Source organism: Mytilus edulis, chromosome 4, assembly GCF_963676685.1.
Source record: "Mytilus edulis chromosome 4, xbMytEdul2.2, whole genome shotgun sequence".
Taxonomy (NCBI): domain Eukaryota; kingdom Metazoa; phylum Mollusca; class Bivalvia; order Mytilida; family Mytilidae; genus Mytilus; species Mytilus edulis.
Genome location: NC_092347.1, coordinates 31708586 through 31734854, shown reverse-complemented (window position 1 = coordinate 31734854; position 26269 = coordinate 31708586). Strand labels below are relative to the sequence as shown.

The 26269-nt window shown below is 32.8% G+C and overlaps 1 long non-coding RNA gene across 1 annotated transcript; it reads left to right on the top strand.

Moving 5' to 3' along the window:
• The first annotated feature begins 8490 nt into the window (after positions 1 to 8490).
• LOC139519446 (uncharacterized) lies at positions 8491 to 14320 on the top strand. Its single transcript, XR_011663590.1, has 3 exons — positions 8491 to 8941; positions 12643 to 12730; positions 13605 to 14320. It is a non-coding gene; the product is annotated as an uncharacterized lncRNA (long non-coding RNA).
• Positions 14321 to 26269: the final 11949 nt, after the last annotated feature.

Below are 26269 nucleotides of genomic sequence, written 5' to 3'. Positions count from 1 at the left end.
AGAATGTTTTAGGCGAATTTTCTTTAATTACAGATAAATGTATTTTAGGTTCAGGAAATGATTTATTCTTCGGGTACGTCCTGAGTGCACTCAGGACATACAAAGTGCACTCATGACCCATTACCGTAATCATATCTGCACACATGATGGATGTTTATATTCGTTATACGCTTCTTATTTTAGAGTTAAATTTTGGTAGAAGTTGAAATCGCAAGGGCGGATCCAGCCATTTTAAAAAGGGGGGGGGGGGTCCTAACCCAGGGCAAAAAAAGGGGGGGTTCAACTACATGTCCCCATTCAAATGCATTGATCGGCCAAAAAAAAGGGGGGGTTCCCCCCCCCCCGGAACCCCCCTCCCACCTCTGGATCCGCGCCTGAATCGAACTTAGATAGATATGTTAATTCTTATAAAATAATGAGGGCACGTGTCACTGATTACACAACTACTGAGCCATGAATTATCCAATCAACAAAATTGATTGGATTATCTTTATTGTTTTTTAGGAATTGTATTGTTTAGTTCAGTTTTACCTTTAACATGAATTGCATATAGAAAAAATAAAACATATATCTCATTCGATGTGCTTTTTCAGTTTATTTTTCATGATGACGGGTAAATTAATTTGTTGTGTTTTGCAGTTCACGAATAAAGAAAATTATTTTATAGTTGCGTTTTTTTTTCTGTAACAAGTTCGATTTTTGTTTTTCAGTGTGATTCTTTTCTCTATCTCTCTCTCTAAATCTAGTTTTTAAACAAACACAATGTTGACTGAATATCAAATTTTATTACATTTGTATATCTTTATTCTCAACAAACCATTATACAAGAGAAGACAATTATGTACAATATTCAGTTTAACCAAGGAGGTTATATTATAATAATATAACCTCCTTGGTTTAACCTTAACGGAAATCTGTGCACGAAGACTTAGTCGTGGTTTGAACGGATTTCGTGTCAATAAACTGTCTTCGAAATAGTCTTTCTTTGTTAATGTTTGTGTCATTTTGGTCTTTTGTGGATAGTTGTCTCATTAGCAATCATACCACATCTTCTTTTTTTAAATTTCTCGCTACTACAATCAAAAAACGGAGACGAAAACGGAGACAAGTTCATTTTCAGAATTTATTTTCGCATTGAAATTCGTTTCAGGCTTGTGAAACTGGACAAAACGACTTTAATTAGAGAAAAAAAACTTAATAAAAACGGATTTCTTAAAATATTCGTATAACTCAAAAATAAAATTCCTGGACAAGTTCGATAAAAATGAGAAATAACATCTAACTACATGTATATGAGTTTGATTGTTTGAAAAGTACGGCTTTTACCGTTTAGAACGGATTCCATATACAAAACTTTAATTAATATAAATTCTTTTAAAGTATGAACATTTATAATTATTTCCCTTTTCAAACTCGTGCAAAGAATAAATAACTGGTCCAGGACATGATAATAAAATTAAGAATAAAACTTAAAAATTGATGGAACGAAATTTTAATAAAAGACGAAAATCTTAAAACATCGTGATATTCATTCTAGACGTCACAATATTACTTCCCGCATGGTCACACTGTACTAACAACACAATGTATAAAACAACAATAAAGATAATCCAATTAATTTTGTTGATTGGATAATTCATGGCTCAGTAGTTGTGTAATCAGTGACACGTGCCCTTATTATTTTCTAAGAATTACAAATTCTACCAAATTTAACTCTAAAATAAGCAGCGTATAAAGAATATATGCATCCATCCTGTGTGCGATGACTATAAAGGGTCCTGAGTGCACTTCGTATGTCATGAGTGCAATCAGGAGGTCCTTCAAGCGGTGTTTAGACGTACCGTTATTCTTCTGGAAGCTTCAATTTTTTCTTATCAAAAACTTTTACACAAGGAGACATTTTTTTTTTTGACAGCATGAACCCCAGTTAATGAGCAAACACAAATTAAGAACGAAAATCGTTTACAATTAAATTTTATAGAAGGAAAAAAGGGGGGGGGTAATAAACAAATTTTATTTACGCTCACATACTTTTAAACAGATTTGCATATGTAAGCTCTCTATAGTGAATGTTAAATTATTTCAGGAGTTTTGAAAAAAAGAATATTATATACAGTTTAATTTCGACTAAAATAGTGATTCTTTTTATAGATTTGGTACCTCAGTTTCGACTCAACATTTCATTTTGAATTGTTAGATGGCAAACTCTTTAGGCGAATATTGTATCTGTTCTTTATTTAATTATGGTGATATTGGCGATAATATTCATTATAACAAGGCCTTGTACAAATCCTTGATTATAGAATGTTTGGTAATATAAAAAGACGAAAGTAGACAAACCCTAATTATGCAGGGTTTCACAAGTTGATCTCCAAGCGGCCCACATTTAACATATAATAAGATCTATATTTTTCAACGTTGTCAAAATGAAATAACTTGAATTGAAAATTTCCCAACTGTGAAAATTTGTTATTTCTAAACGTCTTTAATTATTATTTCGTAAAAAAAAATTATTTAGCATATTCATATATTTTCATAATTTTTTCCGAGGAAACCTTTTTTTTGCAAAGTTTACTTCTATATGTTTTTAACCATCACCAGCGACTTATTCTCTGCCATCACCAATTAGTCCTAATTATTAAAGATCAATTGCCCAAATTCAAATGATGATTGGTATATCGTATTGAATATGACCATCGGTCATCCGTGACGTATCCCAAATAATGACACATGCCGATAGATAGATCATAGTTTATTAATTAGCGTCTCGCAATTTAAATTTCATCAAGGGGACTTAATTAAACCAGTTACTATACAAATCTTGAAAAAACGATGTACATGTACTTTTTAATATTTTTAAAACAAAGTACGAAAACGTTTAGTGTAAAAATCACCGAATATAAATGTTTCTTTCTTGCAGGTTTTGGCATTTGTAAATAACATTAACGTTTTGGAATTCTAATGCAAAAGACAGTCGATTCAAACTGAAATAACTTCTTTAAAGATGGTTTGATTTTTTTCAGAGACACATGTATTATATGTCCATGTATTATATATGTCTCAATACATAAAATTGAGAAAGGAAATGGTGAATATGTCAAAGCGACAACCACCCGACCATAGAGCAAACAACAGCCGAAGGCAACCAATGGGTCTTCAATGTAGCGAGAATTCCCGCACCCGTAGGTGTCCTTCAGCTGGCCCCTAAAATATGCATAATAGTACAGTGATAATGGACGTCATACTAAACTCCGAATTATACACAAGAAACTAAAATTTAAAATAATACAAGACTAACAAAGGCCAGAGGCTCCTGACTTGGGACAGGCGCAAAATTGCGGCGGGGTTAAACATGTTTATGAGATCTCAACCCTCCCCCTATACCTCTAGCCAATGTAGAAAAGTAAAACAATAACAATACGCACATTAAAATTCAGTTCAAGAGAAGTCCGAGTCTGATGTCAAAAGATGTAACAAAAGAAAATAAATAAAATGACAATAATACATAAATAACAACAGACTACTAGCAGTTAACTGACATGCCAGCTCCAGACCTCAATTAAACTGATTGAAAGATTATGTCTTCATCATATGAATATCAGGTACAATCCCTCCCGTTAGGGGTTTAGTATCATACTATCATAAAATATATGAGAAGAACATAACCCGTGTCATGCCAACAACTGTTTTTTTAGAAATAAATGTGTTTAGTTCCGATGCAAAGACCCTATCAGTGAATCAATGTTAAAGCCAAAATATGCAATCTTTAATGACCTGACAACAGTATCGTAACTATATCCCCTTTTAATAAGTCTATTTAAAGGTTTTGTTAGTTTCTGAGGAGAATACTGACATTTTTGTGCTTTATAAAGAATATTTCCATAAAATTTTGGATGTGAAATACCTGAACGTATAAGATGTCTGCATGTTGAGTTATATTTACGAATTATTTCCTTATACCGGTGATAAAATTTAGTAAATGTTTTGACCAGTTTGTGATATCGAAAACCCTGGTGTAATAATTTTTCAGTAATACATAAATTTCTCTCGCTAAAATCTAATACATTGTTACATACACGAGCGAATCGTACAAGTTGAGATATATAAACACCATAAGATGGTGACAAGGGAACGTCACCATCTAAAAATGGATAATTAACAATAGGAAATGAAAAATCATCTCTTTTATCATAAATTTTTGTATTAAGCTTCCCGTTTATGATATAGATATCAAGATCGAGGAAAGGGCAGTGGTCATTGTTATCATTAGCTTTATTTAAAGTAAGTTCTACAGGATAAATTTCTTTAGTATACATACTGAAGTCGTCATTATTTAGAGCCAATATATCATCCAAATATCTAAAAGTATTGTTAAATTTTTGTATCAAATGTTGTTTTGATGGGTCTTTGCTAATTTTAGTCATAAATTGTAACTCATAACAATACAAAAACAGGTCCGCAATAAGTGGTGCACAGTTAGTCCCCATTGGAATTCCAATAACTTGACGATATACGGAATCTCCAAAGCGAACAAAAATGTTATCAAGTAAAAATTCAAGTGCATAAATAGTATCAAAGCATGTCCAATTGACATAGTTCTTTTGTTTATTGCTACTAAAAAATGATCTAAAAGAGTTTGAACATATGTACTCGCATTCCGACTTTTTAAATGCCCAGTTAATTAGGGATGTGAATTTTTTCTTAATAAGAATATGAGGCAAAGTGGTATATAGGGTAGAAAAATCAAAACTTTGAACAGATTCAAAATCACCAATATATGCATGCAATTTATCAAGTACTTCCAACGAGTTTTTGACACTCCAAAAGTAATTAATTCCACTATTTTCAAAGGCCTTATTTGAACAATTTATTATCAGGTTTTTTATTGTACCAAGTGTACTAGTAAGTAAAACAGACAATTTAGTAGTTGAACAATGGCTGGAAGATGAAATAAATCTATATTTGTAAGGTTTTTTGTGCAGCTTCGGAAGCCAGTACATAGTTGGGACTTTCATTGTGTTTGGTTCTGCTTGTAAAGAAGTAGCTAAAAGTTTATGTTTGTTACAGATGTCGTTTTCTGAAAATGAAGTCAGTTGGAATGTTGGTGAATTCGTGATTTCCTTTTGCAGAACCTCTATATAAAATTTACGTCAAACAATAATGATATTATTAGCAGCTTTATCAGCCGGGACAAAAACAAATTCCTTGGCTAGTTCTGTTAGTTTATTTTTGATACGCGAAATAGGGTTTTTATAGTTTTTGTTGAGGGTAAAATGTTCTTTAAAATGTTGTATTCGAATATCAACTATCTTCATTACTGAATTAAAAAAAGAGTCCAAAGATTTTTTGTCAGCTTTTTCCCGTTTTACCCATTTCAAACAGTAGGCGCGGAGTGAGTCGTTGATGATATTACGACACTCATTCCAGTTAACAGTTGACGGGGGACGATATTTAGGTCCTTTACTGAGGAATGATTTTAACTCTCGGTCGTGAACGATGTTAAGGTCTCCTGTTATAACATGGGAAATTGGTCCATAGGTGTATTCTGAATTACTGCAATTACACGACATAGGTGTATTTTCAGTGATATTTACATCTTTACACAATTGGCTATAATTAAACACATATTTTCGGGTAGATTTCTTGTAAATATAACAAATGAGAGGGAGTTCAGTATTATCAAAATATCCAGGAATTTGGTCTTTAACAGAATGGTCGTTAAAAATACCGGCAATATTTACAAAATCAAAACCTTTATTGACATACTTTATTTTAATAAAATGTTTTTTATGATCTTCAGGGCGATCAATTTTTGGAAACAGTTTAGAATAACAATATGCCATTATAATTTGGACAATTTCATACTTAGGACTGTAATATGAAATTGTGTTGCAATCCTCTAAAATTTTATTTAATTTATTTATAGGTAAAGAACAAAGCTTGGTTAACAGATAATGTCTGCCGTTGTTTTTTGAAATGGAAATTAGGTCCGAAATATCTGTATGGTTGGTCCGAAATTTTCTTTGATTGCGATTTTTTCTGCGTCCATGAGAACGATTTTTACGAACAGTTTTAGAAACTATATCCAAAATGTTAACAGAATCGGTTCTTGATATATTGCCAATGCCCATGATATTATCATTAAGACCGAGAGGGTAGACTGTCTGTAATTTTTTAATCCAATTTAATTCATTTATTTTTCGTGATCGTACAAACTTGGAATGAGATTCACCAGGCTGCTTATTTACTACTTCTAAAGGTTGAACTGTTAAATATTTAATAGGATGACTGTGCTTCTTAAGATGTTGATAAATGATACTTTTGAATTTATTGGGTCTTTTAAAACGATACAGGTGTTCTTGCGTGCGTTTAGATAAATATCGCCCAGTTTCACCTACGTACTGAATACCGCATCCCGGTTTGTTTCATGTGAGTAAATAAATAATACTGTTTGTTTTTCAAGTAATATCAGTTTCAAAATTTAGAGAAAATGTGCGACCATTAAATGTGGACCTTACTGTATTGTTGGTGGAAAGACGGGGACACGTAAGTCATTTTTTGGCATGACACTTATCGATAGAAGGGTAACCACGATTTTTATTGTTAAAAACGTTAGCTATGGTCGTATTTTTAGATAAGCGATTCTGAAGATTGAGACGTGTAGATACCCTTTGAACGAGTTTAGTATTTAATATTTTTCCATTTCTAAGCTTCATATTTGTTTTTTGGTATGTAGATTTATTACAAAGGAGCAAAGACTGGCGTCCAGAATATGAACCATCACACAGTAGATTAAATTGTGTAAAAATGATAAAACTGTTCGGCTCAAGACGTCAAATGCTTATTGTCATAAGTTACCCGACAAATTTAACAAAAGATAGGGTATATCAAGGTAGCGACTGACGTCTGACTAAATAGATGAATGGGGCTGAATATTAAAATACTACTTTTAACACGTATTATATGTCTCTGATTTTATCAAAACAAAAATTACAAAATTATAAAATATGTTAGTTATCGAATGTATACCCTGAACTCTTACTATTATATATACATGTCCTAAGTTACTTAATGTCCTGTGTGCAACCAGGAGATCCTGAACGGTTTTTAAACGTATCATTATTTTATATGCATATATTCAAAGCTGTTCTTAATTATATGCATACTAGGTATCAGTGGCGGATCCAGGGGGAGGGTTTCGGGGGTTGGAACCACCCCTTTTTTTGAACGATCAATGTATTTGAATGGGGACATATGGTTGGAACCACCCCCTCCCCCTTTTGTCCTGGGTTGAGACCCCCTTCTTTTCAAATGGCTGGCTCCGCCGCAGAGGTATATTTATATATATATGTGTGTACCAGCCCCCCTCCTAAATCTTGGGAAACAAATGGTAGATTATATAGGGAATCACGGAAGCATGACTGGACGTGACCCCTCTAAGGCAGTCAATGAGTCCCCACATATGAAAATTTCTGGATCAACCATTGCTTAGTTCTAGTTATCTTAGGTCCTAGTGTGAAATAATGCCAATAGGTCTTTTAAAACACATCTTTATTCATACATGTATATATACGTTTTCTCACGGATTTGTTCATGCAATATTGGAATTATGTTTACTCAATGCGCAATTACTGAAGTTTATATTTGCTACTTTTCTTCTTAATTTCATATAATTTTTTTTTTTGATTTTTTTTCTTCGAAAAATTAGTGGTGTTGAAATAGGGAATGGATACAGATACCTTATCACATTTGACCAAAGAAATGTTGTATAATGTCATCAATCTGTATTACACGTAGACAGGATGTTCTCTAGAAAACTATACGTTATACACACCCGAGAATACACGCACTGTCGTAATGGAAAATTACTGTATGTTATAGTTACCTGTAATCAGCTTTGCAACACCATGTCATGACAGTTCAAAAAGATTTTCTTCAAATCAAATTGGAATATTCATTTTTTCTGTAAAATTTAAAACTTTAAAAAGTAGACTTTGACAAAATTATGAAATAGAAAGAATTGAACAATTTAAAATCGTATTTTAACAAAGATTTAGATATAATTTTACAACGATCCTTAAAAAATAACCAAACAAACGTCGAATCAAACGATATGAACCTACGCAGTTTTATATTAAAATACTGACACACACCAGTTTGCCATCTCAGTATGCAAGGCAAGGGTGCTTGGTGAGGTGCTGGAACTTGATGTACATGTATCATTAAGTTAATACAGTTCTGTTAGTATTTACTGCCTTTTTACAGAGACTTTCTATTCTTACTGTTATCAGTTAGTATAGACGGTTCCTGGCTTAGAATGATTCTCTGCTCAGCAAATGGTGCGTAATTAGCATTTGAATCAAATTTCTTGTAGAAGTAAAAAACACAAATTAATGTATTTGACAACTTTATTCAGGAGCACAGTCTATATTATCCGGCGTAAATAACTTCGAGATTTATGTGGAAGTTTACTTTGCTGCTTGATCTATGCTAATCGATGTTCCAGTATATTTCATATTTATATTTATTCGTGAGGCCTCGTCATCGTTTATATTCACTAAAAGCACAGTCGCCTAAATATTTTATATGGCGAAAAAATTGCGAAAATTGGGGGAAATAATATATTTTTAGTAGCATTATTATTTTAGAATCTTAAGAGGTTGCTTGCAAATTTAACTCTAAAATGAGAAGTGTATGACGATCTATAACGAATATATACATCCATCATGTGTGCAGATACGACGGCGACTATATAGGGTCTGCCATGAGTGCACTTTGTATGCCCTGCATGTGTGCACCCAGGAGGTCCTCCTGAGCGGTGTTTAGCCGTACCGGGAAAATCTTATCTGATTCAGGATCAATTCATCGGTTACACTCCCCTGTCACCAGTGATTCTTTTTTGCTGACATTCTGAAAAAGTATTGTGTAGACTAGTCCCTGTGTAAGTGTTGACTCTCAACTTGCGCATGTGATTTTTTAACACTCCCTGGACTTCTGCAAAAACAGAAAGTCACAGGACATTCCGACAAAAAGTCAAACACATGTCAAACTCAGGCATAAAGTAACAAAGTTAATAGGACAAAAAGTCACAAACAATTTGTTGACAATTGATTGAATATCAATGAAAAAAGATTTTGAAATATCTTCTTTTTATTACATATATTCATTTTTAATTTTAGGAAATTGTTCATAATATAAAAAAGAAGATGTGGTATGATTGCCAATGAGACAACTGTCCACAAGAGACCAAAATGACACAGACATTAACAACTAGAGGTCTTTACGGCCTTCAACCATAAGCCAATATAAAGAAGGTATGGTATGATTGCCAATGAGACAACTGTCCACAAGAGACCAAAATGACACAGATATTAACAACCATAGGTCACCAAACAGCCTTCAACAATGAGCAAAGCCCGAGGTAAAGCCCATACCGCATAGTCAGCTGTAAAAGGCAATTATACTATATCTTTTTTTTTATATTTACATGTTAAAAAATGCGTGCAAATGTAATCAAAAGCTGCACACAAACGTAATGATTTTTGTGCGCAAATGTAATGGTAATGTGCGCAAACCTAATGCACTGATTTATTTGTTTTTAATAAATTTTAATTTAAAGTTGCTACATCATGTTCATGTATAAAACTTCAAGAAAAATACAAAAAGAGTGTTTTCTTGTTCAAAGAAAAATAATCTCAAAACTAAATTGTGACTTTTTGTCCTGTGACAGTGTGTGACTTTTTGACTGTGACTTTCTGTCCTGCATTCAGATTGAATAGGGGAGTTTGGTTGACCCCGCCTCCCTCTATCTGAGACTACTATCTCAGTGATGAGCTTTATGTTTCATGTACAAATGTATTGTGCTTGTCATATATATGTATGTCGGATAAAAGCTCTACAGACCTTTAATATGTTGTATTGTTATATGTATAACCGACAATAAATAAATAGCCCCTAACAAGTAAGAATTAGGTTACTTCTTTTTGTTTTGACATCTTGCATGGGTTTTTATAGCCCCGTATTAAAATTATGCCCCCACTTTAAAAAAGGGGGGGTATACTGTTTTACCCCTGTCTGTCCATCCATCCTTGCGTCAGTCAGTCCGTCAGATGAATATTTTTCGTCCCATTTTCCTTAGGAACTACAATAGAAGGATTTCTGAAATTTGGTTTCAGGGTTAAATAAGTCAGCTATACCGTGTGATGCATTTTCAGATTCATCACTCGACAACTTCCTGTTTTCCCAACACTTGTATGATTTTACACATGATAGCCAAGTTGAAAGTTGAAAACTAACAACCTAATTTATGTACAAAAAAATTGAAAAACAGATATGTTACACATAAACAAACGACAATCACTGAATTATTGGATCCTGACTTGGAACAGGCACAACCATAACAAATTGGCAGGGTATAAGGAACTTTAAAAATATTTAGTTTTTGTGGTTTGGTCAATTTTCCGGATACTGTAAGCAATAAGGCCCCTTTATTTAGTGAATGAAATAATTGTAAGATGCACTTAGCTGTCTGTCATATTTTATATGAACTTGACCTCATTTTCATGCATGGTTCATTGGTCAATGAAACACTGCATTGTTTTGTCAGTTTATCATATGTTTAAAGTTACAGGTAGATTATATTTGGTAGATATGAAACAATTGTAAGGTGTGCATGTCTGAATGGCAGATTCATATATAAACCATGACCGCATTTTATTGTTCTTTGGTCAATGATAAGTTTTCTTGGTTTTGTCATTTTATCAGGCCACATTTAAAAGAATGTCTGTTTCCCCTCCCCGGGTCTACCCTTTGTAAACAGACCAGGAAGGCAGTTTTTTTTTAGCTCACCTGACCTGAAAGGTCAAGTGAGCTTTTCTCATCACTTGGCGTTCGTCGTCTGTCGTCCTGCGTCCGTCGTCTGTAAACTTTTACAAAAATATTCTCCTCTGAAACTACTTGGCCAAATTCTACCAAACTTGGCCACAATCATCCTTGGGGTATCTAGTTTAAAAAAGGTGTGGCGTGACCTGTCAAACCAACCAAGATGGCCGCCATGGCTAAAAATAGAACATAGGGGTAAAATGCAGTTTTTGGCTTATAACTCAAAAACCAAAGCATTTAGAGCAAATCTGACATGGGGTAAAATTGTTGATCAGGTCAAGATCTATCTGCCCTGAAATTTTCAGACGAATCGGACAACCTGTTGATGGGTTGCTGCCTGTGAAATGGTTATTTTAAGGAAATTTTGCAGTTTTTGGTTATTATCTTGAATACTATTATAGATAGAGATAAACTGTAAAAGCAATAATGTTCAGCAAAGTAAGACCTACAAATAAAAGTCAACATGATCAAAATTGTCAGTCGACCCCTTAAGGAGTTATTGCCCTTTATAGTCAATTTTTAACAACTTTTCATAATTTTTTGTAACTTTTTTAAAAATCTTCTTCTCTGAAACTACTTTGCCAAATTTAACCAAACTTGGCCACAATTATCATTGTGGTTTGTAGTTTAAAAAATGTGTCCGATGACTCAGCCTACCAAACAAAATGGCCGACATGGCTAAAATTAGAACATAGTGGTAAAATGCAGGTTTTGCTTTATATCTTTGAAACTAAGACATTTAGGGCAAATCTTTCAAGATTTAAATGTCCATCAGAATAAGATATATCCCCTCACAAATTTTCAGTTGAATTGGACAACCTGTTGTTGGGTTGCTGCCCTAAAGTTGGTGATTTTAAGGTAATTTTGCAGTTTTTGGTTATTATCTTGAATACTATTATAGATAGAGATAAACTGTAGACAGCAATAATGTTCAGCAAAGTAAGATCTACAAATAAGTCAGCATGATCAAAATTGTTAGAGGACCCCTTAAGGAGTTATTGCCCTTTATAGTCAATATTGAACAACTTTTCGTCATTTTTGTAACTTGTATAAAAATCATTTCTAAAACTACTTGGCCAAATTTAACCAAACTTGGCCACAATCATAATACTAGGGTATCTATTTAAAAAAAAAAGTGTCTAATGACCCCGCCTACCAACGAAGATGGCTGACATCAGTAAACACATTAACAGGTGAGCGACACAGGCTCTTGAGAGCCTCTAGTTTTTTTTAACTGGATGTGATTGTCATAGCATGGTCACATGAATGGTTTGACTTGTCCAGTCCAGGCCACTTATCAGTTGTTTGTGCTCAATTTGAGTGTATTTATTTAGATTATCAATCCTTCTGCTTTCAAGCACTTTCCAAAAATGGAAACAAATTATTTTCAGGAAAAAAATAATTTCGATTTTTTTGTGGAAAATAATTTTTTGACCCGGGCGCTTATTTTTGACCCGTGTGGGGGGAGGGGAAACAAACATATTTTTAATTTTGGCCTTAGATTTTTTAAGCATAGGTCTACTTGTTGTATGGAATGACTACAAGGTATCATATAAAAAAAGATGTCTGCCTGCCAAGGTTAATTTTACTGTGACCTCATATTCATAGAATAATGATAATATTCATGATATTGAACAGCAAGAATGATGAGTAAGTTGATGTTATATACAAATAAGACAAAATTTTCAGTTGCCTACTAATTATGTAATACATGTAGTAGTTATTTTTGTCATTAAATGATGTTTACCCTTTTATGTGTAGGGCAAGAACATGAAAGATAAAGGGGAAACTATAAACAGAAGAAATTATCAACAAAATAAGATTTACAGAGGTCAACAAAGCCTAAATGGTAAGTCCACTGTTATAAAAAATTTTGTCCTTGAATAATAATTAAATATTTATTAAAATAAGATGTGGTATGATGAAAGAGAAAACTATCCATCAGAGTTCAATTTAGTGGATGTAAGCATTGTAATTACTTATTAGAGGCCATTGATGACCTGTAAGTAATGAGAAAACCCATACCCTATACATGTTATAGTAATCTATAAAAGTCAACACTAACCAAATTTGAAACAGAGCATCAATTCAAACGTCAAATATACCAGACTAATTTATAAAAACAAAAAATTATGAAAAATAAAAATGACGGGTATGAACCAACATCAACCACTGAACTATGTACAAGCTCCTGATATTAGACAGGTATAATATGGCTGGGTTGATATAAAAATAAGAAACACTTAGCAGTCTGATTTCCAATGAGACATTTCTCCAATAGAGATCAAATGACATTTAAGGAGGCTCTAGGGTATAACAATTTCAGAAAAATGTTTTAATATTTTTTTTTCATAACTCAATTAATTTATATCTTTATCATATGGTACACCAAATCATTCAAAACAATCAATTCGGTTTGGCCCCAGATGACTTTTAAAATGCATATATCATTGAAAAAGCTCCAAATTATCTCCCTTTGGTGCAAAAAAGCCATTTTTTGGCATTAAAAATGTAATATCTTATTTAACTCATCGGTGGCCTATATTTTTTATTATAATTTTAAATAAGCTGTACTTGAACTAAACTATTATAAAATTTAAGCGATTTCTGTAATTTAGTACTTGAATATTTAAATGAAAGTTTATCATATTAATCATAAACATGATAAAATAGCCATTTTATTGATCTCTTCACTGATAATTTTTGAGTTTGTGTATTTGTAGGTCAGAAATCTGGATTTTCATGGTCATCATTCACAGATCAATACTGAACGGAAAACTTAAAGCTGATATTTTTCTCCATAGTGCGACTTTTTTATTAATTTGAAATGGAACATGTTTTTTCCTACATTTATTTGAAAGAGGAAATTTCAACATGATGACTATAAACAAAAAGGAGTCATATCATCACGATCATTGATGCACAAGAACTTGATCATATAAATACAACAATGTAATTATCAATTGAAAGATGGAACGAATGAACAAGATATTAGAATGTTGTTGTCCAAATAAACTTGCTTTGTCTTCTCATTTGAATCTCTCCATTCAATAAAGGTGTACAGAGGAAGATCTTTGAAGAACAGATTGAAAAAATGTTTTGTCTAAGAATTGCAGGAATATTCTAATGAATGAAATTATTTATTGACTTCACTCTTATATAGTGGACTGAATAATTGTACATAGCAAGCTGTGAATAAAGAAAGCAAAAACTTTAACAAAAAGTGTTTATATTATAAATTTGCAATTATAAGCATACTATTATGTACACCACAAAGTTATATATAATTCAAATTGTTTGCCTATACAAGTATTGCAATGAACCTATAACAAAGAAAATCTTACCTCATGAAAAGAGTGAACTATTCAGTCAGAATATGAAATATTTTTTCAGTTCTATTTTTCATAATAGAATAAACAAGACAAAGATTTCAAAACAATATTTTTTCATTTATTTAGAAATTTCATCATTTTGTTTCAGTGAAAGGACTTTATTCTTTGACTGTAAAATATTATTATTATACATTCCAAAATAAGAATAATATTTATTGTCATATAAACAAATAAAAAACATGTTTGTGACAAAATTTAAAAATAATTATATATATGTATATATAAAAAATATAAAAAAAACTCGTATACATTTAAAACATTTTACTACCAAACAGCATTCATTGTAACATACACATAACTTTATATTTATATATATATATTTATAATTTTAATCCCATAGGATTTTATTTTGTCCCATGGGATATTAAAAATCCCATGGGATAATTATAGTCCCATGGGATTTTTTTTGTCCCATGGGACAACAAATATCCCATGGGACTACAATAATCCCATGGGACCAAAAAAAATCCCATGGGATTTAACCAAAATCCCATGGGATAATGGTAAATCCCATGGGATTTTGCCCTGTCCCATGGGATATTGAAAATCCCATGTTTTTATAATTGAAATTGCAAAATAAATATGAAAGTAACAGTATAAAACCAATGAAATTATTGAATCCCATGTAATTCCGCACATTTTGGTTATATACATGATATTGTAGCTCTTGTTTGAGGCGGCGGCGGATTTGCAAATGAGTGTTTTGCAAATTAAAAGTGTCCAGTGTTAATTATACACATTTCATTCTCATACATAAGTATCGGAGTGACATCTATCATTTCGATGTTCCTATATTTTCCTCGAATATTGAAAGCTTCGTTGTACTTATATCCTAATCAAGCCGGATTGTGCTGTGCTAAATTTTCAACTCGATTTGATTTTTGGATAAAAATATCATCTTGGGGTGTAACATTTGTGTACGCATGTGCCATATTTATCATGGTAACAGGAACTCTCTATATATCTTGCAAACTTACTATTCTGAGGAAAACTTTTGAAGGCAACACAGTCTATACTCGCACAAGAAATAAGCGATCTGCACTTCTTGTAGTTATCATATGTATTATATTTATTTGTTCAGAATCGATCTTTTATCTTATGTGGTTACAACGTACATTCACATTTTTAATTTCTCGTTTCTTTCAAGCGACTGCTGCACCTTATAGTTATCTCTTAATGACATTTGGGTTTTCCTTAAATTTCGAAGTGTACTTAATAATGAGTCAAAATATGAGAAAGATGATATGCGAATGTTTCAAAAAACTATTCAAGAATAAGTTAATCAAAACAAAGTGATTACATAGTGAACAAGTGAAATGTTGTCATCCTTCGTATCAAATGGAGCTGATTTACACACAGACTCGCATATTCGCCTTTACAACGGCATGTAAAATAGAATATGTGTTTCCGAGTGCCATTTGAACAATACAGTGTTTCATATCGTGTACTGCAGAATTTTTGAAAAGTGAATATAGCAAATTTGGGAATAGTGAATACAGCAGGTTTTGATCGAAAATAAATTTGTACTTTTTTCATCTGCCATACCGATAGCTTTCAATAGGGTATGAACGAATAGATGAACAAAAGTAATACGTATTATGTCTTTTTTTGCTCAAACATTGTCAATATAATGGAATTTTATACGATTGCCATACAAGTAATCGGTTTAACTAGCAATAAGACTTGGTTAAATCTACCGTTTTCTACATAAAGAAATTATTCTACCAAGGAATATGACAGTTGTTTCAATTCGTTTGGTGTGTATTGAGCTTTTGATTTGGCCATTTGTTAACGGACATTCCGTTTTGAATTTTCCTTGGAGTTAAGTTTTTTTTATTTGTTGTAGTTATTTTACTTTTTATATAGCTTACATGTAAAAAGTCTTATTGTATATGTCAACATGGTTCTACAATAAACATGTATTGTACATTAAATTGTTCACTGTTAAAAACTAAAAATGTATATTTTAACCTAAGATGCAAAGCTGTTTTGTATTTTCATTAGACAAAATTTGTATAGACATCATATTTTTCATAATATGCAATTCAAAGTATTGGCTGCATTGATGAACTAAAGTAAATGCAACCACCACAGTGACTCAGATGACGAATTATAATTTTTCTGTCAATCCTATTCTAATAAAACACATGTATGTTATTAACTTCATAGTGTACTAGTGACCTTATACCATTTATATTGGGTTAGTAAGTTCCATATTGAGTGAGAGCGAAGCTCGAATCCCAATTTAAAATTGACCCATATGTATATGCCAGTCTAAGCTGAAAACAACCTGCCTTGGATGAAAGACGTAATTTTTATACGTGTGTATGGAAAACAAATTTCGTTATAGAGGGGTCTAAATACAGCACAAACAACATTTTCCAAAAAGACCAAAAAAATGAAAAGTATATTTTAACAAACCGCATATGACTAACAGGTCGAACAACTGGTTTTTTTAAACCCTGCTGAATTTCATTGACGATTGTCAAATGAATTGATCAGTGACTCTATTTATTAATTCAATACCAAATAGAAAACAATAAACTTGCGGCAAAGATGGTAAACCACAAACATGGTTTTATATATATACAGCATATTGTGTAACGAATTTATCATACCGACTATCTAAACATGTGTATTTAGACTATTGGCATACCAAAGTGATCAAGTCTTCAATTTCCTTTAGAAAACAAACGCCAACAATAAAAACTTGTTAGCTTTAAATGTGTTTTATGATTTTTTTCAATTTTTTATCATTAGGTTTTTCGAGTTAAAACCTTTTAAGATTTTTCTAAAAACCGTGTAGTTTTTATAAAGGGACATAACACCTCTATTAACCCTATATTCCAGTAAACCCCACCTCTGAACCCAATTTGGAATATACACGGTCTCCATGAGGTTGTTTTAATCAATCATATTCCTACAAATATATAAGAGGTAAGATAAAGTTTGCTATTGTATTATGGGAGTATAGCTCATTCGCTAACGAATACGTTAATTCCCGTTACATTATCTACCGGGCTGTACCAAGTAAAGAAATTAAAACTATTTGTTTGATATACTTAGTATTCGTTTATTGATATTTTATCAATCAGGACGTTGGTTTTTCATTTTGTATATATGGCATTTTATTTATTCTATTGTTATTTTAGTTACACTTTTGATAGTACCATGGTTCCAGTATCTATTTTTCTGATTGTGGCGATTGTCTTTTAACCAGAATTTATCATAAGATATTCGTTTTAATCCAAGTTGTCACAACAGTTAATCACCGAGCAAATAAATAAATAAACGTTATGGACATCAGATTTAATAGCTGAATCGGACACGATGTAGAACATTCCCGTTCCATTAATTGTTAAACGGTTCTCGTACTTTAAATGCAGAAAATATATGTCACAAAACTAAGCATCGAGAAAACAGCACCAATCATAGACATAATAAGTTGTTTACTGTTGATGTAAGAACATCTGATTCTACAATAAGAGTTCGTGTACTCGTTATTCCATTTGGCCCAAACATAAGTTAGCTTCAAATACTAAAGATGATTCAAAATTTCCTGTAATGGCTTTGAATATTTTTCAAAAGTGTTTTAGGTACTTTAACATTTCTATTCGGCTATGATAAGACGAAATAAATACGATTGGCATACTCGGTAGGCCTGTTACGTGATTCCGACAATAGACATAGACTTGTTTTACACCATTTTGTAGAAACTTTCATGCATAGTTCTTATATTAATAGATCGTTTATCCTCCCAATGAGATTGATTTTCTTGATTGAGCATGCACACTGTGTCTAAACCACACCGGCAAAATTTGCTCGGACTCGATGGTATCTAACATCCGGCACAATGACGGAACACCAATAGACAAAAGAAAGGTAGGTTTCTCCTTATTTTTTTATTTTTTTTATGATATCGAAGAATATATATACATATACAACTATTTTCTATTGTGAGATGCAATATTTTCTACAACCGTTCTATATTAACGGAGAAATAAGTCAAAATGCATGTCAAAATGACGAATTGAGTGAACCTTGCCTCGAAATTGTTTAATTTCTCGTTAAATTGTTCACATTGTACGGAAAGAAAGGTACGGGAAGATAGATATTGACACGGCGATTGCAAATTTAGTTATTATGAGCATCTCAATAATTGTATTTCTGTGTATGGAACGAAAGAAAAGGGTCATGTCAAATTAAAATAAACCGGTTTCGTCAATGTTGTTACTACACAATCACCCGGTTTCGTCTATATATATCACCCGGGTTTTTTTTTGGTTTTTTTAACAAACAATTTATGAAAAGAAACTTTGGCACGGATCTGAACATTGTCTTTCGAGAATTTAAATATATATTTATTGTAAAGTAAACTTGGCGTGTTAAAATCTATTTTAAACGGGCACTTTTGGACATAGTTAATTATGATAATACACATTTTCCTAATGAAAGGCGTATCCCTTATTTCACTTAACTTCAAACTAATTTTAAATGGAATATAAATACTGAATAGCAAACACTGGTATCTAATTATTTTGTAACATTATTATATTTTCTTTGTTTATAATAGTAGTATGTAAAGATAAAAAATAAAAGGATGTGTTTTGATTGTGCCATAATTTTAATTTACTATACTATATTATATACACTTACTTTACAATATTTACTATCAATTGTTAATACATTTATGCATTCAATCATTGACGAACAGTCCCAAACCGACTATAGTCTATACTGTTCTGCACAAATTAATCATGCATGCAGTCCTGCCAGATTTTTTGGTACTATACATACTATGTTACTTGCGCACTAAAGCGAGTTTTCACACTTAAGCATCCATAACATAGCAGTGAGATTTGTAACTTTCTCCCCGTTTCTGGTAGGCACATTTATTTTCATAGGCATGTTTTTCACATTATTTTTACAGTTCAAATTCATTTTTTGTACAGTTCAAATTCAATTGAAACTTCAAGATAACTTTCGAAAACAATATCTGACAGTTTTGTATTTTCAATGTGAATAAAAGTTGGTTTGCAAAACATGACCGTCATTTATATCTAGGTCTTATAAAGAAGAAGTGACGGTAACCACTTATCCCATAAACATTGACAATGAGACAACTTTCTTTTAGACACAAAAATTATGTTGAATTAATTAAGTTTAGGTCAGCGTATGCCTTAAACAATGAGAAAAACACACAAACTGCATGAAAGCAAGCTATAACAACCATGGAATTACAAGCGTGTGATTCGGGAATGGACTGAGTCAAAGTGTTGTCGCTGACACAAACAGTACAACAAAAGTACAAATAATAAAAAATGATGAAAAAACCTTAACTCGTCCGATGACAGAGCCTGTATAGTAAATGCGCGCGATGTGTGCCAAAACTTGTATCATAGTTAAAATTATCCCTTAAATATAATAAATATACATGTATTCGCAGTTTACTATGAAGTCCACTATCACTGAACTTGTATAAATATTTATTAAGGGGCCAGGTAAAGGACGCCACCAGAAGCGGGAGTTTCTCGCTTCATTGAAGACCCATTGTGGCCATCGGCTGTTTTCTGCTCTATGGTCGGGTTGTTGTCGCTTGGAATTTGTATGAACTTTTCATGTTGATAGACATACGCTCGGCGGTATGTAAAAGTTGTTCGAATTACGTCCAATTTGAAATAAACTAAATCCGTCTGTCCGTATATATTGTCAAAATATATTGAACAACGTCAGTGTACGATCATCATAACACAACGGCGACAGTACAGACTCGTTTTTTTTTTAGTAATGTTAACAAAATAATTATTATTGAATTTTGTCGATGACCTGAGACTATTATACTAATTTGTACATAGCAGTATAGTTACAATAAGGGATAAAAAAAAAAATTTTAATGCATGGTAGTTGTAATCCTACATTCATGTTCTATGTCGATTATGCATGCATATACAGTTGTCTTATTATCAACGTTTATCCTTAAGAAGATTTATTTTAACGATTGTGGAAAAAATTACATACATATAATGATTAGATTACTTATAAAGGTGCATGTCCATCCTTTTGTGCGAGAAAATCACATACCAATTGTGTGTTTCGATTTTTAAGACCGTTAACTTTAATTTCAAGTATAAACATGTTCAACATATTTTCCCATAACTCATATAGAAAACGCATATTTAGAGAGCTTTAATCTCAATATGCTGTTAAAAAAATTTCGGAATGCAAAGTAAATTAAAATATTTGTGTTCTATAAGAGTAGGAATTCAAGTTTTTGCTTATCATTTATTTGAATCTGAGACTCATATAAATAATAAGCCGTTGTCCGGTGAACGAACTTGTTTTCCAACGACCCACAAAACTCCTTTTGAACGCTGAAGTTAAATAATCAATTATAATGTAATGCAATTATGATTTTTTTTATTTGACCAAACCGGGTTATGCATTTTGAAATCTATGACGAAACCGGGTTGTATACATTGACGAAACCGGCCAGTTCCATTTTGACATGACCTATTTCTTTCGTTCTATACACAGAGGTACAATTATGGAGATGCTCATAATAACTAAATTTGCAATCTCCGTGTCAATATCTATCTTCCCGTACCTTTCTTCTCGTACAATGTGATCAATTTAACGAGAAATTAAACAATTTCGAGGCAAGGTTCACTCAATTCGTCATTTTGACATGCATTTTGACTTATTTCTCCGTTAATATAGAACGGTTGTAGAAAATATTGCATCTCACAATAGAAAATAGTTGTATATGTATATATATTCTTCGATATCATAAAAAAAAATAAAAAAATAAGGAGAAACCTACCTTTCTTTTGTCTATTGGTGTTCCGTCATTGTGCCAGATGTTAGATACCATCGAGTCCGAGCAAATTTTGCCGGTGTGGTTTAGACACAGTGATGCATATACGGCGAAAGTGAGAAAATCAATTGAGTTGAGCTGACCAATTATAATCTGTTTAACGCTGTTTTACCTATTATAAAGACATTGGTAATTTTTTTTTCAGTCAGTAAAATAAAAAAAAAAGCGTAAAATAGCGATAAACAAGTTTCAGTTAGATAGAGGAAAGTATAATCGAATGTAACGGAAGTTCGCGACCGGTAGAAATTTTCAAATACTAGAATACGAGTTAGGCACCTTATGTTATATTAAAGTATACACAGCAGGTATTTTTTTCAGAGACAAGTGCATGTGCACTGTGTCGATACCATTGTTGATAAACTGTTATAGTCGCCGTCACTTCAAATTGGCACCATGATTTGTCAAAATTTTCTGAAATATCAACCGCGTTTACTCGAGATCATGTTTTTGAGTGGCGGAATAAAAATCCAATCCAAATATATACTACTGTCCTACCTTTTATTGTGTTTGCACAATATAACCCTGACCTTCACAAAATCCAAGATTATTTTGTATGGTGGAATCCGAAATTGTTATTACCGGAAGTGTTTCTGTGGAGTCCACGTGCTCTCAATGTTCTTGTGTCTCTCGGAGCTGTTCGTCATCTTTATATAAAAAGCGCGGGAAATCATATCATCAATGACAATGATATTACCGGAGAGTAACGAATGTTATGTAGTAAAGCCTCGGTCACACCTTACCGGATAGCTCGAACGGACGCCTAACGGATAACTTTTTTTCAATCCGTTCATGTCCGTTAGACGTCCGTTCGTATCCGTTAGACGTCCGTTCATATCCGTTGCATGTCCGTTTTAGGTAGCAATACACAGTTAGAAGTTTAGTTTCGCATTATGGCCCCTGTGAATTTTTTAAATATGAAAGTTTTTGTACAATAAAATTGATTTTTAGATAATTGAAGAATAATATAGCCTTCTTAGTGGGTTTATATGAACATTTAGATTGATTTGAACATGTTTTATAGGCCATTTCAATGATTGACAGTCCGTTTTTTCCTATCCGTACCGTACATAGGTCCATAAATTATTGTAGTGTTTATCAACAAAGATTTTGCGCTCGATCTTTTCAATTCAATTTTATAGAAAAACGAGCAGGAAGACATATGATTTTTTTTTGGACCGCTTGATAGATATAAACCTATGGATTCAGGAAAGGTATCACTGTAATTCATTGAAATTTTCCTTTAGACTAAATTTTGGAGACTTTTGTGACATGTTCACCCCCCTTTTTTGCTATATTTTGTATCTAAGAAATGCAGATTGTTGCCATGGTTACACCCAAAAGGGATTATATTTCACCCTTATGACCATTAGAAATCAAATCTATGGAAGATTCTCTTTCCACAAGTATATACATGCATAACACACATATAAAGCCTTCTTTGTTAGACAGGAGGGGAAAGAGGGTGTTTAAAAATTATGAGTGTCAATTTTAAGTTTTTTTCCTAACTGTGTATTGCTACCTTATCCGTTGACGTCCGTTCTGTCCGGTGAAAAATTTTGAGCATGTTCAAAACTTTGAACGGACGTCCAACGGATAAAATGTCCGTTAGGCGTCCGTTTTGTACGGTACTCGTCCGTTTCGTTTCCGTTTTGTATCCGTTACGTGCCCTTTATACATCCGTTGGAGGTCTGGCAGATAAATTCACCAACGGACTTCTAACGGACGTCTAACGGATAAAACGGATGTTGAACGAATGTGAAACGGACTTCTACCGGACGTATAACGGACAAAACGGATGATGAACAGATCTGAAACGGATAAATATAAAAAAGAAGATGTGGTATTATTGCCAAGGAGACAAATCTCCACAAGAGACAAAAATGACACAGAAAATAACAATTTTAGGTAACTGTACGGCATTCAACAATGACGAAAGCCCATAGCGCATAGTCAGCCATAAAAATCTGAAATAACAATGTAGAACAGTTCAAACGAGAAAACTAACGGACTTATTTATATAAAGAAAATACACGAAAAACAAATATGTTACACATAAGAAAACGGCAACCACTGAATTACAGGCTCTTGACTTGATACAGGCACATACATACCTAATGTGACGGGGTTAAACATGTTAACGGGATCCCAACCCTCCCCTAACCTGGGACAGTGGTATCATAACAGTACATCATTGAAGGGGATATGAGGGGTCCTGATCCCGAAATCCCGGGCTTAAAAACACGAAATCCCGAAATCCAGAATTAAAAATACGAAATCCCGGGGTCCCGAAATCCGAAAAAAAGAATTCCCGGATCCCAAAAGGGTAAATCCTGAAATCCCCAGCTTAAAAACAGCCGATCCCGGATTACCGATAAAGGTCCTATCCTCCCTCATAATTAGAACAAACTATAAAAATCAGCTGAAAAAGGCTTAACTCATCAGATGGACAAAAATAATGACAATTTAAGATTTCTAGTAAAAAAAGCCGATTATTGATATGTTAGATTTCTTAAGGTTTATCAATTCTTATTATTCATAATCGATCTTAGAGACAGGGCACATTTTCACAATCAAGCAGCTGTTATTCAGGTCAGACACTGCTCTTTTGTTACATTTTGAAGAACAAACCAAAACCAGTTACACATAACATTTTCAATACTAATGCGATTTACATGTATTATTATTGTCGCCTTTAATTTTTTCGTATATCTTGTTTATCCGTTTTATCCGGTACGCTTCCGTTAGGTGTCCGTTTTATGCGGTACTCGTCCGTTGGATGTACGTGCGACATCACTGTGCTTAAACGGCTGTGGGTAACTTAAGTTACCCACAGCCCAAGATGGAGCCGCCTTGCGTCGGTTAGATACTTTTCTTCTATAGAATAACAATACCACGAATGCATCAATTAAACAACTAAATTTAAAAGTTGTATTAATCGTTTAGGGAAACCCCTAAACTGGAAAGGTGATTAAATTCTACAAAATAAACGATCACAGCACGATTTTAAAAAACACTTAGGCTGTCCGTAACTTCAAAACAACTTGTCCGTAACTTTTTTCATCATACCAATAGAGATGTCCGTAACTTTCAAAGAATCGACATACGCGGATGTAATGTTTAAACTGATGATAGAGATTGCATCGAATATATATTCACAAAATGAAGTAGATGTCTAGTATAATATAATTCATTGTATCGATGGAAGACAAAATTGGGGAAAATATGAAAAAAATCACGATAAATCCGCAAAACTCGGGTCTAATTTTGTATAACGTCGGGGTACTCGAATCGCCTAGTTCGGAGGGTTGTTTCCGATCATAGCAGATAAACTGTTGAAACATCATTGTTCGTTTTTATTTTTGAACAAGTAGACTACACAAGTATTTTTTACACATACATGTAGCATGTATACACTTACTGATTTTCTGCCAGCAACGACAAGAGTAGCGTGAATCTGGGATTTTGGAGGGGAACCCAAATTGCCCAGGCATGCAGTGGATAGACTATACGAGACTTAAGTGCACAAACTTTTCCCGTCTTTTTGAAAAATCAAAAAACACTTTTCTCTCATCCCCACAAAAACAAATCCCATCAGCATTAACAGTAAAATATAAGGGGTGTCAATCTGGACACACTGGGACGTTGCGCACGGTGATATTGCGGCACCCTGGCCAAGATTTACAGTAAATGGGAAGGGCGTATGACATTTGCGCCGATTTAAAAAAAAATGATTCTTTCATTTGCGCCGATTTCATTTTTTCATTTGCGCCGATTTTATATTTGCTCCTAATTGGATTTACAGGTAAGTTAATACTTGTACATATACTATACCGTGCAGGTATATTGGTAAAATCTGTTTAGAAACAAAGGTTTTAGTTAATTTTGATTCATATTGTTATGAACTTTGCTGTAATTGATGGACATATTGCACACTGCAACTATCCTAGGAGTCAATTTTTATAACCATCGACGGCCATACACATAAGTACGTTAATAGCAAGACAAAGAAAAGATGGATTTCGTTATTGACAATTACAACAAATATAGAAGAGACGAAATCACAAGAGGGGAATATATTAGATATGTTGCCTATAAATACTCAGCAATAACAGATTTATGATTTTAATGTATTCCGTTTTTATGGATTTAAATGCTGTAAATAAACCAGAGTGCTTTTATCTAAGGTTTTTACTTCTCGATTTTAAAGTATGTGAATATAGTGTACAACTTGAAGACGGAAGAGGTCTATAATGATAAATGAAAAATAACATGACTTGGATGGAGAATTGTCTCATTTGCACTCAAACCACATCTTCTTATATCTATTCACCTGTAATTAACCTGTAATTTACCTGTAAAAAATCGGCGCAAATGAAAACAAAAATCGGCGCAAATGAAAGAAAAAATCGGCGCAAATGAAATGCAGATCGGCGCAAATGCAAAACGCCGAATGAGAAAACCTAAAAAAAGGACATTTTGTATAAGTGAATAAACCTAGTTTTACAGCTAGCTGCATATTTCATTTGTATGCAAGTTGCATTAAATCTCATTAAACTGAATAAAACTAAAAGACACAATAGGTAAAAGTCAGTGACAATAAAAGGAAAAGAGCAGTCAACATAGTGTAACAATTTGACATAGTATATAAAAATATAAATAACTACGTAGGACAACAGGGTAATTTAATAGTCTAACAACCCCTGATAACATACAAAGAGAGAAAAAAAAACATACTAGTAACATTTTCAAAAAATCATAACACTATAACTAACTGGTGGGATGTATAAATACCGAGCCGCGTCAAAGAGTATTCATCAAAATACACATAGAAAGAAACAGAGGTGAAGGTAAACCGCAAACATATAATTAAACTCAAAACATTAAAGAGTATGGAAAAGCCTTGGTCTGACAAGCGAAAAAACGTCGATAAGACGGACATCAGTAAATAAAAGTGCAAACCATAACCAGGATGGAGTACCACAAACCCCACATAAAACTTCTGTGGTGTAAGTATGATGCGTTAATAAAATCACATTTGGTGGTGAATGAGTATATAAACGGCCGCGAAGGTTACAAATATGATGTTAATTGTCTTCTAATTGTTGAAATTATAATTCTTAAA